Raw genomic sequence first — 18,619 nt, 5'->3', positions numbered from 1 at the left:
AGTATTAGTAAGTATATAATTATTTTAAAAAGGTTATATGTTTGGGATTTTGGGTAAAGGGGTATTTTTAGGGTTCAGGGTCAGTTTTCAGTTTTTGGGTAAAGGGGTATTTTTAGGGTTCAGGGCAGTTTTCAGTTTTTGGGTAAAGGGGTATTTTGAGGGTTCAGGGTCAGTTTTCAGTTTTTGGGTAAAGGGGTATTTTTAGGGTTCAGGGTCACTTTTTAGTTTTTGGGTAAAGGGGTATTTTTAGCGTTCAGGGTCAGTTTTCAGTTTATGGGTAAAGGGGTATTTTTAGGGTTCAGGGTCAGTTTTCAGTTTTTGGGTAAAGGGGTATTTTTAGGGTTCAGGGTCAGTTTTCAGTTTTTGGGTAAAGGGGTATTTTTAGAGTTCAGGGTCAGTTTTCAGTTTTTGGGTAAAGGGGTATTTTTAGGGTTCAGGGTCAGTTTTCAGTTTTTGGGTAAAGGGGTATTTTTAGAGTTCAGGGTCAGTTTTCAGTTTTTGGGTAAAGGGGTATTTTTAGGGTTCAGGGTCAGTTTTCAGTTTTTGGGGTAAAGGGGTATTTTAAGGGTTCAGGGTCAGTTTTCAGTTTTTGGGTAATGGGGTATTTTTAGGGTTCAGGGTCAGTTTTCAGTTTATGGGTAAAGGGGTATTTTTAGGGTTCAGGGTCAGTTTTCAGTTTTTGGGTAAAGGGGTATTTTTAGGGTTCAGGGTCAGTTTTCAGTTTTTGGGTAAAGGGGTATTTTTAGAGTTCAGGGTCAGTTTTCAGTTTTTGGGTAAAGGGGTATTTTTAGGGTTCAGGGTCAGTTTTCAGTTTTTGGGGTAAAGGGGTATTTTAAGGGTTCAGGGTCAGTTTTCAGTTTTTGGGTAATGGGGTATTTTTATGGTTCAGGGTCAGTTTTCAGTTTTTGGGGTAAAGGGGTATTTTTAGGGTTCAGGGTCAGTTTTCAGTTTTTGGGTAAAGGGGTATTTTTAGGGTTCAGGGTCAGTTTTCAGTTTTTGGGTAAAGGGGTATTTTTAAGTGTTCAGGGTCAGTTTTCAGTTTTTGGGGTAAAGGGGTATTTTTAGGGTTCAGGGTCAGTTTTCAGTTTTTGGGGTAAAGGGGTATTTTAAGGGTTCAGGGTCAGTTTTCAGTTTTTGGGTAATGGGGTATTTTTAGGGTTCAGGGTCAGTTTTCAGTTTATGGGTAAAGGGGTATTTTTAGGGTTCAGGGTCAGTTTTCAGTTTTTGGGTAAAGGGGTATTTTTAGGGTTCAGGGTCAGTTTTCAGTTTTTGGGTAAAGGGGTATTTTTAGAGTTCAGGGTCAGTTTTCAGTTTTTGGGTAAAGGGGTATTTTTAGGGTTCAGGGTCAGTTTTCAGTTTTTGGGGTAAAGGGGTATTTTAAGGGTTCAGGGTCAGTTTTCAGTTTTTGGGTAATGGGGTATTTTTATGGTTCAGGGTCAGTTTTCAGTTTTTGGGGTAAAGGGGTATTTTTAGGGTTCAGGGTCAGTTTTCAGTTTTTGGGGTAAAGGGGTATTTTTAGGGTTCAGGGTCAGTTTTCAGTTTTTGGGTAAAGGGGTATTTTTAAGTGTTCAGGGTCAGTTTTCAGTTTTTGGGGTAAAGGGGTATTTTTAGGGTTCAGGGTCAGTTTTCGGGTAAAGGGGTATTTTTAGTGTTCAGGGTCAGTTTTCAGTTTATGGGTAAAGGGGTATTTTTAGGGTTCAGGGTCAGTTTTGGGTTTTTGGGGTACAGGGGTACTTTGTAAAAATAAAGTAAAATTACATTTAAATTAAATTTATTTAATAAAATTAAATTATATTAAATTATATTATAATATTTTTTATTAATTTATATTCAAAAAATTATTATATACTTACCAATACTTACGTTGTAATGGTATGCGTTGTAAAGGTATATGCGTTGTAAAATCTTGCGTTGTAAATGTATGCGTTGTAAAAGTTTTTGCGTTGTAAAAGTTTTGTTGTAATGGTAGGCATTGTAAAAGTATGCGTTGTAACGTCATACATCCCTGGAGTGGGAATAGTAATTTTAACCTCTACGCTATCCAGCGCTTTCCCTACTGTTGCACCCACTGGAGTGGGAGTAGTAAATTTGACCTCTACGCTATCCAACACTTTTGCTAATGTTGAACTCACTATAGTTGTAACAATAAATTTTAAACATTTTCTAAAATGTTATATATGTTTATTTAATAATATGTTTATATATATATATATATATATATATATATATATATATATATATATATATATATATATATATATATGTGTGTGTGTAATTTTTGGTGATATAATTTGTTTAATTATATAAATTATTTATTAAAATTACATTTTTTTATTAATTATTTCTAAGTTTATATTAAATATATTTATTACTATATTAGTTTTAACTTAATTTTAAGACTTTTAAAAAAATCGATATTTTGACAGTCTATATTTTTGTAAGTCGATATTTTGGAGTCGATATTTTGGTACTTACCTGTTTGAAGATAGGGAGTCGATATTTTGTCAATCGATATTTTTGACTCGATATTTGTGTATCTCGATATTTGTGTCGTCGATATTATGTCAGTGATCCGTACATTTCCTCTGGTTAATCCTTGAAGGATTATGCATGTTTGAGAACCTCTGTTATCTTTTTTGAATTTAGTTTCCTTTCATTCTTTGGAGACACATGTGAGAATATCACTAACCTGATACAGAAACAGGGATTGTTGGCTAGAAGTACGCTGGTTTTACGGTACGACTTTTATGTCTTGGGCACTACCATTAATATTTAGCTCAATTTGCCTCTTTCAAGATGGCAGGTACTCACATTCACGCTTCTTTTTTTGTTTTAGAGTCACGTCCTCTTTCTTTTCTGAAGCACATCCTCTCTTTAGTTCTGCATCCGGTAAACTGCAACACTATTAACAGTCTTGCATGCAGTTGCATACGGATACGCACTGAAAGATATCGGTCTTCAGATGACTTTTCTTTCAAACTAATGGTATTGATCTAACTTCACTCCGCTTTAACCAGTGTTGCATGCCACATTATTCTGTTGACACTCTATCACTGGCGCTTACGAGGTTACAGCAACTCAGTAGCTACGTACTCTCTAGTACTCTTGTCGCCATTCTCTTAACCAGTCATTCGGGCTCCTTTTTGTTTATACATTGTACGCACGTACTGATATTTCTTTATTTTTTAATCTGCTGCGCTTTCTTTCTACTTCACGATATGGCAGATTTTCTAACCGCTGCCCATATCTCTGTTACGTTCTTTATTTGAGGTTTTCCCCGAATATTGCAGTTAAATACCTATAAGCTAGACTGTTGGATTTTCTTAAAGTGGGGCATATACTATTTCATGCACTTTTTCTTCAGAATTTTTTATTTCTTGTCTAATTTGTTATACAACTATCACTTTTTTACTTTTCACTACTTTTTCCTGTTGGGTTATGGTTTGCATTTTTCATCAGATATTTGAGCTGCTTCGCTGGGATCACTGATTATTTGTATTTTGGTCACATTGTGTAGGATAACTTCCCCTGATGTAGGGCTTAATCCAAAATGCATCGGGATTTGTTGAACAAAATTAAAGATTAATTTACGCTTTACTGAGTGATGATTAGACACGACAAATATGAAATATTGAAAAATTTGATAAATTAAGAATTTCTTTTCAAAACCACGATGATATCAGTGAACATTAATTACTTTATGTAATTATACTTTTTACGTTAAACAGGAGTACAAAGTGGGGACTTTGTTCTTATCTAAACGAATATTGTGTGCTTACATACTCACTTGTGACATAGAAGGAGTAGGATGCTACCTTTGCGTGCGCATGAGCGGAGCAACGATGAAGACGTCTGCTGGTCCTCCCAAAAGCGCAGTATAGATATACTAACCCCAAGGAAGATAGTGGCCCGAGAGGAAGGCAAAATATTTCTACAGCCATTTTGCCACCCAATAGCACACTGGACTGGAAAGGATCAGTGTGATAGGCCTCGGCTGGAGGAGGGATCCTTAAAACCAGAGGGCACGGTGGAAGACTGCATCTGGCAAGGAAAGGGAGATCCCAAGTGGAACTTCCCCAACATGCAGGAATGCTTAAGAAGATGGGAAAGCTATGTTAGGGTAAAGCCAGTGGAGCTCCCCTATGCCAAAATGTATCCACTGCTATAGAAGGGCACATCAGGGACCATCTACTTGCCCTGGGCTCAGATGGCTAAAGAAGGGCTAAGTACCAAATTGCCGCCCTTTCTTAATTTGAGAAGAACACTGCAGGAATGAGTCTGGTGATACACGTTACAAGTTTACTAATTAGACCCATTGGAGAACAGAACTACACTAGGTTCACCTGAGCTTGCATCAAAGTAGTCACACTGACAAACAGTGCATGATGGGGATACATTCAGTTCACACCGACACCAGATCTGGATGTCCCTGAGGGAAATGTTCCCTGACTACCCGGATGTAGGAGTGTTAATGCTGGCAATTTTAAAACCTGGGGAAACCATAACTGAGTTTTTGGATAGAATGAGGGCATGTTGTGGACAAGAGACAGAACAGCCGTGGACTGATATGGGCCCACAAGTCACATTCTTCTATTACATCCTCAAAAATGGGCTACCCTCCGATATAAAGAGCGGTTTGGATAGCGTAACCTGTGCCCAACCCTCTAGTAGCTTGGGACAAAAGCAGTAAGGCTTTACTTAGAAGCAATATGAAGAGTATTTATGTAGCAGTAGTAGTATAAGGCTTTATTTTGATAAAAACATATCTTAAAAGCGTGGCATTATACAATAATTTAACATCATAACAGATAATTGAATACACATATTGCAAATAGAATAAAAAATACTATACAAAAAAGATAAAGACTGCATAAGCATGGGTATAAAATCACAAATTAAATGTTATCACTGAGCCTTTTAGATCTAATGGACCAAGCCCATCTTAAAAATTTCGACAGTCCACATACATACAGCAACCAAGTATCTGACATCAAAATGCGCAATGCTACAATGTGATTTCTAGTTCCCAGTTCTTTGCATAATGGTTTTAACCAACAATTCCTCTGTGATTTGTATGCCGGGCATGCGAACAAAATATGTGCACCGGATTCTACTCTGGACTCACAGATAGGGCAAAAGTGAGACGTTTGGAATGGAACTTTCCAGCGGGCAGTCCATTCGCGGACTGGAAGGGTTCCAACCCTGAATTTAAAATACAAAGCCCTATCAACGGGCTTCATAATAATATCTAGGTAGGGTTCCCAGAATGGCACATCCTTGATCCTCAAGAAGTCATCTGTTAGTCTGCCGAATTTGGGATCAGAGCTGTTTTAACTGGATAACCATATCCAGTAAAGTTTCTTCAGGGCGGCTTTGGGGGGAGCAGATCTTGTTTCCCAGGCATCAGTAACGCCCAACTCGCCAAGCAAGGATTTAACATCTTTGAGCCACTTAATTTTGTGCCATCCCGACATCGACATTACTTCCGCCAGACCCTCCGCGTACTTTGCTAGTTCTGGCACACGCCATAGCCGAGCCCATAATAGGAGCGGTTGGACCTTTGCCAGAGCTTTAATCGAGTGGCACCCTAGATTGAGTAGCAGTGGTACCATGGGGGTGCTCTGTGGGAGTGCCATTAAATCCTTAAGAAATTTATTTTCGGATCTAGATAGCTGTTCTATATTACTTGTACCCCACAGTTCCGCCCCGTAGAGGGCCGAACTGACTCCTCTCACCTGATAAATGTCAATCACCGGGGCAATGGGTCTGGTTGAGGAAGAGCGCTGTTCCTTAAGGAGCGCCCCCGCTACCCTTTTATGGCTTAATAACATCTTCTGTAAGTGTGGGTTCCACTGCATTGTGTCGGAAATTCATATGCCTAGATAATCAAATTCTGTGACCCTTTCCAAGGACACATGATTCAGGACTGGGGATCGCCCGAGTTTTTTAGGGGGATTCAACACCAGGTACTAGGTCTTGTCAGTTTTAATTATGAGCCCTCTCCGAGTACAGAAGGACTGAAAGCTGTCTAAAAGGCTCTGGAGACCCGCAGGGGACTTGGAGATGAGCAGGGTGTCATCAGCGAATAGGAGGGTTGGAATTCGCTCGCTCGCCAGGGAAGCTGCATCAGATGGATTTTTCAGCAGGTGCTCCACAACACCGTTCACATAAAGTGAGAACAGGGTGGGAGCAAGAACACAACCCTGGCGGACACCCCTATTCACTGGAATTCTGCTTGTCTTCTGCCCCTGTATACACAACTTCATCTGGGCAAAATTTCCAGCGTGGAGCCTCACTAATATTGACAAGATGTACGAATTTGAATTTAGAATTTAATTTGAATTTAAAAACATTTCTATAGCGCACTTTTACCACGCGGTTTCTTGGCGCTTTTGAGTAGTAGGGAGGCCAACAGGAGCAGAGGGGGACTAAGCATTATAAGCTCGGGAAAAGAGCAGGGTTTTTAGACCTTTCCGGAACTCAGTGTAGGAGGGTGTCCCACGGAGTTCCGTCGGGAGGGAGTTCCAGAACGCAGGAGCGAGAACTGCGAATTTTGTTCCGCCTGCCTTTTTCTTTCTGAAACGGGGGATAGTTAACAAGGCCTGATGAGAGGAACGAAGCTCTCTGCCCGGCGTGTAGGGCTTGATGGCGGAGCAGATGAACTCCGGAGCGGTGCCCATTTTGGCCTGAGAGGTGGTACAGCCAAGCTTAAACAAGGCTCGTTCTTTCACCGGCAGCCAGTGCAGGGCCTGCAATAAAGGAGTAACGCGATGGAATTTAGGCAGGCCATGAATCAGGCGGGCAGCCTGGTTCTGCACTAGCTGCAGCCGGCGAATGGCATAGGCTGGGGCGCCGTTGTAGATGATATTGCCGTAATCAAGGCGCGAGAACACCATAGCCATCACTATGATCTTTAGAGCGGGTAGAGAGAAGAAGCGAGAGATCTTCCTAATGGTTCTGAGGGAAAAAAAACTGGAAGAAACAAAGGAATCCCCATTTCTGATAATACTCCCCATAATAGGTCCCGAGGCACCAGGTCAAAGGCAGTCTTTAAATCTATAAACGCGAGGTAAAGACTGCCTTTGCCTATAAGAACCACCTTCCAGTAAATGAGTAGCAATCTAAATGCCTGCTCTATAGTCCCAGTACCAGCCCTAAATCCTGCTTGGTAGTCCGATAGAATCATCAACACACTGCAAAAGTCTCCCGAGTACAATCTTTCCGGCAACCTTCTGGGTGGAGTCAATTAGGCTTATCGGACGATAATTGGCAGGGTCGGCCCTACGTCCCTTTTTGAAGATTGGGACAACCTCGACCCCCTTCCATGAATCTGGGATTGCAGCGCCATTGTTGAGTAAAAATGAGATAATCCTTCCCCATTGGGTGGAGTCAAGACGGAGCAGGTCCCCAGGGATCCCATCTGGGCCTGCTGCTTTATGTGGCACCATACATTTAATCACACTTTCCACTTCTTTTGTTGTAAATTGGAGACTTTCAGGTTCCCCTGGGGATTCCCGAAAGTTTAGGGGGGTAGGATCATTTGGGCCATCCGGGTGGTTCGTGTATAATTTCGAAAAGTGGTCGAACCACATTTGACCAGTAATATTGCACGTAATAAGGTCATTGACAGGACTATTCTTGGCTCTTATAATGTTCCAGAAACTACCACCATCTCTCCCAGCACTGGCCTCATTTAATGCTTGCCAATGCTGGTCCTCCCACTCTTTTTTCGCTTCCACAACAGTCAGCTTATACTCTTTCCTAGCTAGCTGGATCAGCTCGGGGGACTTGCATTTGACTGCTTTAATTAGTGCAGATTTCTTTTGTCTGCATTTTATTGAATACCAGCCCTGGTTGCCCTTAAGCTTTTGGCGCTCCTTTTGTACAGTACCTCTGGGTTGTACTAGGAATAGATTGCCCAGCGCATTAACAGTGTCTCAAAAGACTACAGATACCCTCGATGGATCCAGAGTAGTAGTGTCCAACTTAATCAGTGCAGCTACCAAAAGGACCCCTATTCTCTGGACTTTCCCCTCGTCCAGGGCAACTTTGTACCATTTAAGGCGCCTCCCGCAATTAGATGGACAAACTTCTGAGGTTGACATTATTTTAGTTGGTACAGCCGGACCGTTTGCATACGGCCACAAGGGGTGTAAACTCAGAGAGAGCGGGTTGTGATCACTATCTGTGGTAGCGAGGATCTCCATATCCTGCATGAAGCGCCAGAGCTTAAAGTCTAGAAGGATATAGTTGATCCTTGAGGAGTGGTTAACCCTGGTGTACGTATGGGCCCCAGATGGGTCCGAGGTAGTCCTACCATTTGCCGCCCGAAGGCCAAATTCCATAACCAAGGTGTTCAACTCTATGGCCCGGTGAGACCACCTCTTTATTGGCTGGATTGCAAGAATTGTTATACCCCTCCTTGCATCATCCGCGGCGGTATCCAGAATGTCCTCTGCCGCGAGGGGCTCTAATGTACAGTTGAAGTCCCCCGCGACCAGGACATGCATGCTATCGTGGCACTGTCTGAGTTCGTTTTCCAGAATTGTAACTATGGGGGATGGGGAGCCACCTTTGGTGCCCCTGGCATAAATAATAAATATTTCCAGGGTTTGCCCTCTCCGTGACCCCCTTGCAGAGATCCTTAGAATATCTGGGGAGTTAGATTGATTTTGCGAGATGTAACATCCGAGAGAAATACTAACCCATGTTGAAAGCCCTCCTGAGGGGCGACCTCTCCCTGTAGGGGGGGAAACTGCTGGTAAAAAGTAGGTGGTATAGCCGACCTTATGGTGAGGCTCTAGACTCCAGGTCTCCTGGAAACTGCAAATCATGTGAGACTCGATCAAGGTATTCCATTCTGGCAAGTCTAGCTTCCTGGAGATGCCAGCTATATTCCAGCTGAGAATCTTTACAACAATGTCGGCACCAGCTGGCTCTTGGGGTGGGTGTCTTAGTGTTAAAGGTAAACCATCTCGGCCCCCGGTGAGCTCTGTTGTCGAATGCAACAGATTAGCAAGATGAGAACCAAAAGTATCTGCCAACCTGGTAAGTTGTTCTGGCGGGGTCAAACTGGTATCTATAGGACCGCCCTGGGCGGCCTGTATGCCAGACATACTGGTCACAGTCGTGGTCTCTTGTAGTGGTTATGTTATGTTATGTTATGTTAGTTATTTTTATACCGCGCACAGATGCCCCAGCAAAGGGGCGTCCTGGCGCCCAGAAAGGTAAACACAACATTGCAAAAAGCTATCAAATCAGAAATTTTTATTAAAAAGTACAGTTTTAATAGCACGTCTGAACTGGAGTAGGTCTTCCAGTGCTCGGATTTCAGCATGAAGAGAGTTCCAGAGTTTTGCGGCTACCACTCGAAAAGAGCGGCCGCCGGTCCTACTCAACAGGAAACGTGGAACAACAGACAAATTCTGACCCATCGATCTCAGGGGTCGAGAGGGAACATATGGGGTCAGTAGATTCATCAATATGGGGGGGGCTGTGCCTTTTAAAATTTTAAAAGCCAGACAGAGCACCTTAAACTCGATCCTCCTAGCAACTGCGAGCCAGTGGAGCGCCTGCAGTGTTCTTGAGACCGAACATCTCCTAGGCAGTCCGACCACCGCTCTTGTAGCGGCGTTCTGTACTCGCTGCAGCCGCTTAAGTTCCGCCTGGTTGGTTCCTGCTAGCAGAGCACTGGCATAATCTATCCTAGATAGTACTGAGGCCTGAACCACAAGCTGTCTTGTGGGGGCATCGAAAAATTTCAATACCGGTCTGATGCCCCTGATGACACCAAAACAGGAGGCGGCCACCCTCTCAGTATGGCAAGTAAAACTAAGGGTGGGATCCAGCCAGACTCCAAGGTTTTTTATCTCCATGGCAGGAGAAGGGATCATTCCTAGCTCAGGGGGCCACCAGTGATCATTCCACCATCCAGGTTGCTTACCAAACACCATGACCTCTGTCTTCTTAGGTTTCAATTGGAGACAGTTCTGATTCATCCAATTGGCCACCGCACGAAGTCCCTCGCAAAACTTGAGGGCCTCCACAGCTGAGTCCCCACTTAACGTGACCGCCAGCTGTGTGTCGTCCGCATAGGAGACCATTGTCAGGCCCCAGCGTTTGACTACAGCAGCCAGCGGTCTAACGTATATGTTAAATAAGGTGGGGCTCAACGATGATCCCTGTGGGACCCCCAGTGTGAGCGGGTAAGAGGTGGATTTACCGGGAGGAATTGCAACCTGGAATGATCTATCGGAAAGGAAGGAGCGGAACCAGCAAAGAGCCGATCCCCTAACGCCTACTTCCTCTAACCGCCGCAACAGGATCTCGTGGGACACCGTGTCGAACGCGGCACTCAGATCTAATAACAGGAGTGCCGCTGTTCGTCCGTTGTCCAGCACGGAGCGCAGATGTTCAGTCATAAACAACAAGGCAGTCTCCGTGCTGTGACCTGCGCGAAATCCGTTTTGGGTGGGATCCAAGATGTTAGCTTTGGCGAGATGGTCAGCCAGGATCCCATTCACGTGGGCCTCGGTGACTTTGGCGGCCCACGGCAGCAGTGAGATAGGGCGATAGTTCTCTGGTTTGACCGGATCTAGGGAAGGCTTTTTTAGAATGGGTGTTACTACCGCTTGCTTCCAGCTAGTGGGCACGGTCCCTGAGGACAGGGACAGGTTGATAAGAGCTAGCAAAGGTGAGCGACATATAGCCTGCATGTTCTTAAACTGGGCCAGTTTAAGCGGGTCCCCTGGGGAGCCAGATTTAAATTTTTGGCTCAATAGATCAAACCCCTCCTCAGAGAGGGGGGCCAGCAGGTCCAGAGTCACAACATCACCCCTCGGACAACCATCTGAGGCCGAGTATTGCATACTAGTTGGAAAGGAGCGGTAGATTGCCTGTACCTTTTGAATAAAAAAGGCAGCCAGACTTTCGCAGTGGGAATCAGTGCAGATTTCAGCTGCGGTGGCCTTCTTCGTCATGAGGTCCTTTAGGACCTTAAAAATCAATTTAGAGGGATTAGGGCAATTCCGAAACTCCTCCGCATAAAATGTGGCACGGGCTCGACAGATCGCTCTATGGTATGCCTTGGTTAAAGTAAGGTAGCAGGTCTTAAGCGCAGAGTCATAGGTTTTCCTCCATCGCCTTTCTGCTTTCCTACAGTCTCTCTTAAGGGACGCTAGAGTCTCATCATACCAAGGACTATGATTTTTAGTCCGACAGTTCGATCTAACCAAAGGAATTAGCAGATCCAGAGCCGAGGCAGTCCAATTACAGAATGATTCATAGCCAGAGTTAACCTCGGAGAGGGGAGGCAGAGGTGACTTCTCTAGTAGAAGATAAAAATCTTCTAACTTTAATTTGTTCCACTGGCGCATGCAAGTAAGTTTGTTCTGCGACACAAAAAGAGGGTCCGACATAGGAATAACAGCCTTCACCAACATATGGTCCGTCCAAATTAGCTGGGTAGGTGGACCTATAGTTATGTCCTCTAAATTGAAGAACAACGGGTCCAATATATGCACAATTGTAGTGCGAGTCAGAGGGCCCGATGGTAAAGTCCCTCGGTCTCAGCGATCCTGCAGCCGAACTGAGTGGATGGAAGTTCAGACACTAGCCTGATTATGGGGCTAGGAACATTTGGAGGAAAAGCGCTATCAGAGGTGTGGGTAATCCCAGGTGACTCAACAAACGTCCTCAACCCTTTGGACCGGGTCATATCAGCTACATTTGATTGTGGTTTATAAGGGAGGTGATCATCATATCAATAGCCACAGTCTATCCCATAGGAATCTGGGCCTCTATTGGGAGCAAAGACAGTGTGAGTGTAGTAATTGTTATGGATGGTACCGCCTTGCACCCCCCCCCAAGATGGATGACGGACATTCTGTGTGTGTTGTGTGTAAGCAGGTTGCAAGTGGAAGTGGCTCAGGTCATATGTACCAATTCCTCTACTATCATGACCATACTGTTGGTTACATATAAACCTTGCAACCCGAGCATCCCTAAAGTTGACAAGGATGCAGTCCCTTGGAATATCTTTGGACCTGTTGCCAACCCAAGTGACCCTTCTTACAAAAAGAACCTGACCATCAAGTTCGCTTGGAAGGGGTCTAATTCTTATTTAACCAGTACATGGTTTTATTTTTGAGCTCATGATAGGATTCCAGTTTACCGGCCTTAAGATGTGGTACTCCAGTGAGCACAACTACGTAGGGCAGACGTTCGGGCGGTAGGTTAATATGAGTTAGGTTAATACCGTCTGTTGTTGCCATGCTGGGATTTTGGGCTAGTACAGGTAAATTACTACTGTGTCCCGCTATTTTGCTTTGGTTGGTGCTAATTTGCTGACAATGCACGGGTGCGCTTTGGGAGGGTCCTTTTGCCCCTTTGTCCGTAGTTGGATTAGTGATTTTTCTGGTTTGCTGAACACAATGAGGTGGAGTGACTATTGCTACAGAGTTGGTTCCGGACAAAGGTCCAGAGACTACGTCGGGCGTTGCGGCCACCATCGCAACTGTAAATATAGGATCCACCAACGGGTTTTCCTTAGGTTCACAGACATCCTGTCTGTTCTTGGAGTGTAACTTGATTAGTGTCTTGAGGGAAAAGAAATTGTCGAGTGTGGATTGTTCGAATCTATCCAGCCTCTCCGACAATACCTTTACCCTCTCAAGTACCGGGAGTATCAGGGATTTCACAATTTGCTCTCTGTGGGCAATGAGAGGAGTCTGATGCAAAGTACCTATAGTAGAGGGTAGCCTTGGACAAGGGCTTGCCTGCTCAAGTGGTTTACGCGAGGCCTGGCTACCAACCAAAAGTTTACCTCTTGCTATTGTGGGAGAGGGTTTCAATGGCCCCCCTAAACCCGATGGTTGCTCGCTTAGTTTATGGGTTTTTGATTTAAACTTCTTTGAGAACTTGGGGCGTCCCCCCCTCTGCCCACTACCAACTCTTTTCCTTTTATTTGGCGCTGTTCTGGGTCCTGTGACAGTCGCTGGCTCTGGCTGCACTGAGGTGCCCCTGGGGGGTGTGGAATTGCTAGTAAGATTGTGTTCTCTGTTTAAGATATCTGACTCTGATACAGTTGGAAAATCCAACTGGTTTGGAGGCTCTAGCACATTAGACCTCTCCAGGTTAACCCCTATGGTGTGTGGGCTGGGCAGTGCTTTTGCAGACACAACACCTTCAGCACACACATCGATGTTAGCAGGGGAAACTGACAACGCTAGTGGTCCCAGGGAAGAACGCTTACGATTCAGTGGTTCTAAAGAGAGGCGACGCTCAGTGATGGCAATCTCAAACCGGGTATGCTCGGGTGATGAACTGGTCAAGCGTACCACTAACACAACCCCCCCCACCCGCCTACCCTTTCCAGAGTGTGTAGACATTGGCATGAGCAATATATTTATCAAGAAATTACTCAAAGTCCCGATGATACAACAATGGGATGTGATGCAAAAGTCAATACAACTTTCGGTTGTTCCAAACAATAGGAGGGAGGTTAGGGGGTAGCCCTGCCCGGCCTACTCCGGCCTTCGATGACCACAGACGGCCCGCCCTTTGCCCGGTTAGTCCCGCACAAGTCCCACGAAGCAGGAGATGTAGCCTGTTTTTAAGCGCCTCTAAGAGCGTTATGGGTGTGGGCATGCTGGAGGCTCCTGGGTAGTGTAGTTTGGTTCCCCCTCTCGGCGGCCGCGCCTGATCTCAAGTGGCAGAGGCAGCGTGGGGAAACAACAGCAGGGACGCCAAGAAAAAGAATCACCCAGTAAGGCTGGTGGAGAAAAGTCAAGAATGGCCACAGTTAGCGATATTAGGAGCAACCCCAGTATTTATGTAGTACACAAACAGCAATAAAGTGAAAACACAACACAAGAAAAATCCCACACTAATTTAGAAAAGTAGAGTAAACTGTAATAAATTATTTGACAGAAAACAACAAATATCAAATCAAACAAATCAAATCATCTTTATTTGATTCACAAACTGTATCATAAAAGGATGCCTCACAATACACCAAAAATTATTTTAAACAAGTTTAAAAGCATGGCAATTAAAATACAGTTGCAATTTAGCATTCAGAGTGTAGTAACTTTCTTCTAGAGATAACATGCCTTAAAAATCTTGCTAATATCAAGCATGTGCACAAGTTTGGGAGCAATTGCAGATACAGCAACGCGTATACGTATGGTCGATTGATTAGTCATCTTATCACAAGGACAATACATTAGTTCACGTGGATCAGTTATTAATATTTGGGAAACTGGTCAAATTGTGGAAAATATCAAGTCTAAAATTTGTCAAGACAAATCTATGCTGAACATTATGAATATTGATTAAATAAGGTTGCATCGAGAAACTGGTCAAACCAATTTTGGTTGTGTTGCACAGTTGGTTTAACCAATTCCACGGACAGTGTCAGATCCTCCAATAGGTTGACATACTCTAACTCTAGTGTTTTCCTTGTAATAATATTCAAGGTTTGTAGTTTATCATAATATTCAGGATGGCTAATATCAAACATGAATTTCTTGATATACTTTAACCATGGTATTTTTTTGGCAAGCTTTGAACCACAGCAGTCCTTTGCAATGCAATGGCACAATTAAATTCCAAATAATCTGAACTCCAGATCTTGTGCCAGGGAGGAACTGGCTGGACCTTTATCAGATCTGCTAAGTAAGTTACACCCAATTCCAAGTGACATACAAAATTAGAACAACTGTTAGAGAGTGCAAGAAGGTTTTTAAAGAAAGCATTTTCCATCAGCTGTAATGATTCAACATTTACATACCCCCACAACTCAGAACCATACATCACGATTGGGCGACATTTGGTATTATAAAAAATGTGGGCTGTTTACTGGCCAGTTTCCTGGAAAAATTACACAGAGCCATGATTGATCTAGCAAATTGCAACCTTCTGGAGCTTATAGCGCTTCTCCAATTCTCTTCACAGTCAAATAAAATCCCCAAATACAAAAAAGAGCGCGTTTGTGATAAAATAGCTTTTCGTATTAAAATGTTGTGCCACTTTGATGTTCTTCGGCCATCTTTCATGACAAAGGTTTTACTTATGATAATTAGCAGTCCCAGATTCTCCATGAAATAGGCATATTTATCAAGGAGCTGCTGCAAAGCCAATGGAGTGCGGGCCCTAAGCACTGCATTGTTAGCATAAAGCAGAACCTCTATAGGCCGGTGTGGTAAATCCCTGCATGTAATTAGAAAGAGTGCTACCCAAACTATTAGTGTAAGAATTAAATTAAAAAGGAGTGAGTATGCACCCTTGATGAACACCTTTTTTCATGCTAAAAGATCGTGTGCATTCGCCTCTCAGACCAAAACCAATCTTTGCAGAGCTGGTTGAGTATAGATGTCTAAGAAAATTAGCAATAGTTACGTCTATACCCATTGAAGTCATAACGGACCAGAGTTTGTCGTCGACTAAACAATCAAAAGCAGAGGACAAATCAACAAAATCTATAAACAGATTATGTGTACACATTTTCCCATCTGCAAGTTCACATTCATGGCTTGCTCCGTGGTCCCAATACCCTGTCGAAAGCCATATTGTAGATCTGAAATAATGTTATTACAGTCTGCCCATTCCTGTAATCTACATATAAATATATGCAACCCACCACTTTGACTAAAAAATCTAGCCAAGAGATGGGTTTTAGTGCGCAGAGCAAATACCTTACCTTTTTTTAATATTTGCACAATATGGGACTTGGACCAGGACATTGGGAATCCAAAGCTCTGGCAGAATCTAGGGACAATAGTCAAGACAGGGTACCAGAGATCAATATTAGCCTTGAAAAGGTAAATCGGAATCCTCATCTTGGCCCGGAGCTTTACCTCCCTTGCTTGCTCCTAGAGTCCGAATGACCGCGTCTAGAGTAAAGTTAAGGTCAAACTGTTTCAGGACAAATGTAAACAGAGGAATCAACCACAGGCACATATACTGGGCTATTACTGTCCTGATCAGTTGTATCAGTATATAGTTTAGGAAAATAAGCGAGTCAATCTTCTTCAGTCACTGCAACCTCAATTATTGGCTTGTCATTATCACTTAAGAAGGGAGAGTTAATGAAACACCAAAATGCCATGGCGTCCTTGGTACGGCTTGCCTCATACAGTCTCAGGTCTCCTCTTTCAGACCTTTTTTATGATTTTTTAGAGCTAACCTGAAGGTCCTCCTTCAGTTCCGTACTTCTGAGTTTTCGTAGGTATGTTATTCAGGGCTCTTTTCAGGTTTTTGTGAACCTGGGTGCAGGCGTGGTCAAACCAACCCTGGGGTTTGTAGCTTCTCTCTCCTGATTGGAAGTAAGCCCTACTTTCACTTCCTTAGTAATTTGGTTCAACACCTCTATAATGATAATAGCTTCTGCTGACTTGTATAGGCAAAAATCAAGGGCCTTTCCCTGTTGGTGGATTAATTGTTCTAAGAATCCGGTCAGATCAACCATAGACTAGCGCAGAGTAAAACCCTTCAAGCGAGAGAGCTCTATGTTCCCAACAGATAAAGTTTGGTGACAAAACCCTTGATTGTTTACAAATTATGGGGCAACATTGCTCCCGCTATATTACTAAGGTTAGGGGACCCCAGCGGGCGGAAAGACCGGCTGCCGGTTTTCTGCCCGGTCAATGAGTCGACCGGGTGGAAAAGCTTCCAATATGATGGCGGTGTCTGTTAGATACCACCATCCATATCAGGATGCACAACAAGAGCAAGCAAAGATGGCTGGGTGATAATTGCGCTGGGTTATCGTGATAACAATAGTAATATGATCAATACAGAAAGCTCAAAGCATAAGGTCTAGGCCACCCATCCACAACCAAATAGGCTTGATCAAGTCAATGCCTTGCAAAATGAATACAATATATATCCTGAGCTATCAAAATCAAAGAGGTGTAAATAAACAGTTGACAAGTCATATATTTCTCCTTTTCTTCTTTTTTATTTTTGTTCTTGCAGTAATCCTTCTTAAAAAAAACTCTAGCCGTTGCCAACACGTGTTTCGTCTTTGGTGGTAATCGACCACAGACTTCTTCAGGGCTAGAACAATGTAACATAAGTCTATCAGTCCAATTATCTGATATACAACAAAGTCACAATACTCACCTCATATGCTCAACTAAGCATATTCATGCCATCACGGTAAGCATTAAGCAGCAATATGTTTATGTGACAACTTTTCAAACCCAAGACTTTAAAAAAAGCGCTAGTGAAACAAGGTAACAGATTCTGAGACCATAGTATATGAATCCTAACGTCCCAAAAGGATAAAACAATGAATGGGAAACCCCAAATTCCATGTGATAGATAGAAAATCCACCTTTGTGCATAGATTCCACTCATTTAAACTAAAAGTGGCCAACCCTTGTGTAGAAACAGATTCCAAGTCCAGAAAAAATAGGAAAAAAGTCAGAGATGAAAGTATTTAGGATCTGTCTCACCTAAGTTGAATTTCAGATCTTTTTCTTATAAACCAAGTAATGACGTGCTTAACAGTGCGATTTCAATAACCTGTCAAAATTAAAATTGAGGCAGTGTTAAAACATATAGTGATCAAAATATTAAGGCTCCTATTGTCGCCTCTCAAGTTAAGGTCAAACTCACTCCAAAGTATGTGTTTCCCGGCTCCGTAGCACCGCAATTCCAATCAAACTCCAAATGTAAGGAGCGATCATATATTCTTCTTAAGAAGAGGTAGGACAAAGAAGCAAAATAAATCGGAGTCAAATCTCCACTCTGTGCTTACACTTAATTTTTTTCTTTTCTCTTAAGCACATTTAAACTTAATGTATCTTCAACGGATACTGTCTTCATTCTCATATACCTAAAGTTCAAAAACCTCGCCTAAGCATAACTCAACATTTTACTCGATAAATCCAAGAGAGACCCCTGCACGTGTCAGTTCGCCCCAAATTGTTGTACTAATTTGGGGTTGCATCTATCTCACGTGTCAAACTCTATCTCTACCTCACGTGTATAATACTCATAGTGCGAACCAAAATATACACATTTATAATTTAACCTGGTTCATTTATCTCATCCCTATTCAAAAAGGGTGAATCAGGATCTCACTTCGGTAATTGAAGACTGATATCACTAAAACCAAATCCATTATCCCAGCATCAACGCCCAAACGCAACATGTCTGCCAGATAGTAGTGAAGCCAAGTGCATAAAATTCCTGTTGAGTGTAACCTATAATTGGTAGCTATACAGAGTTAATACTACGGCAATATTGAACTCACCAAAGAACGGAGTATCGTCTCGTGCAGGAAGAGAGAACTGGCATCTAGCATCTGCGTCATGTTTCTTCCGTGCTAAAGTACCCGTATAATGGTCATAGGCACAGAAAAAGGACTCAGCACCCGGTAAAGCAAGGTATTCTAAAATCTATATAATCAGCCGCCATCTAGTGTAAGAAAGTGTAGTATTTAAAATCTACCGCGGGCGTCCACAACATCGAAATCAGCCAACCCTTTCCCAGTAACATCACAGTATCACCATCCATCACAAATTTAATGTTTAAAATCAGCCAATTCCAATCAAAATCATCCGGAAGGGTATACCAAATCCACTCGATCATAAAGCAAGTCTACACGCGT

Source organism: Lissotriton helveticus, chromosome 4_1 (assembly GCF_964261635.1).
Source record: "Lissotriton helveticus chromosome 4_1, aLisHel1.1, whole genome shotgun sequence".
NCBI classification, from domain to species: Eukaryota; Metazoa; Chordata; class Amphibia; order Caudata; family Salamandridae; genus Lissotriton; species Lissotriton helveticus.
Note: the sequence above shows the minus strand (reverse complement) of the source record.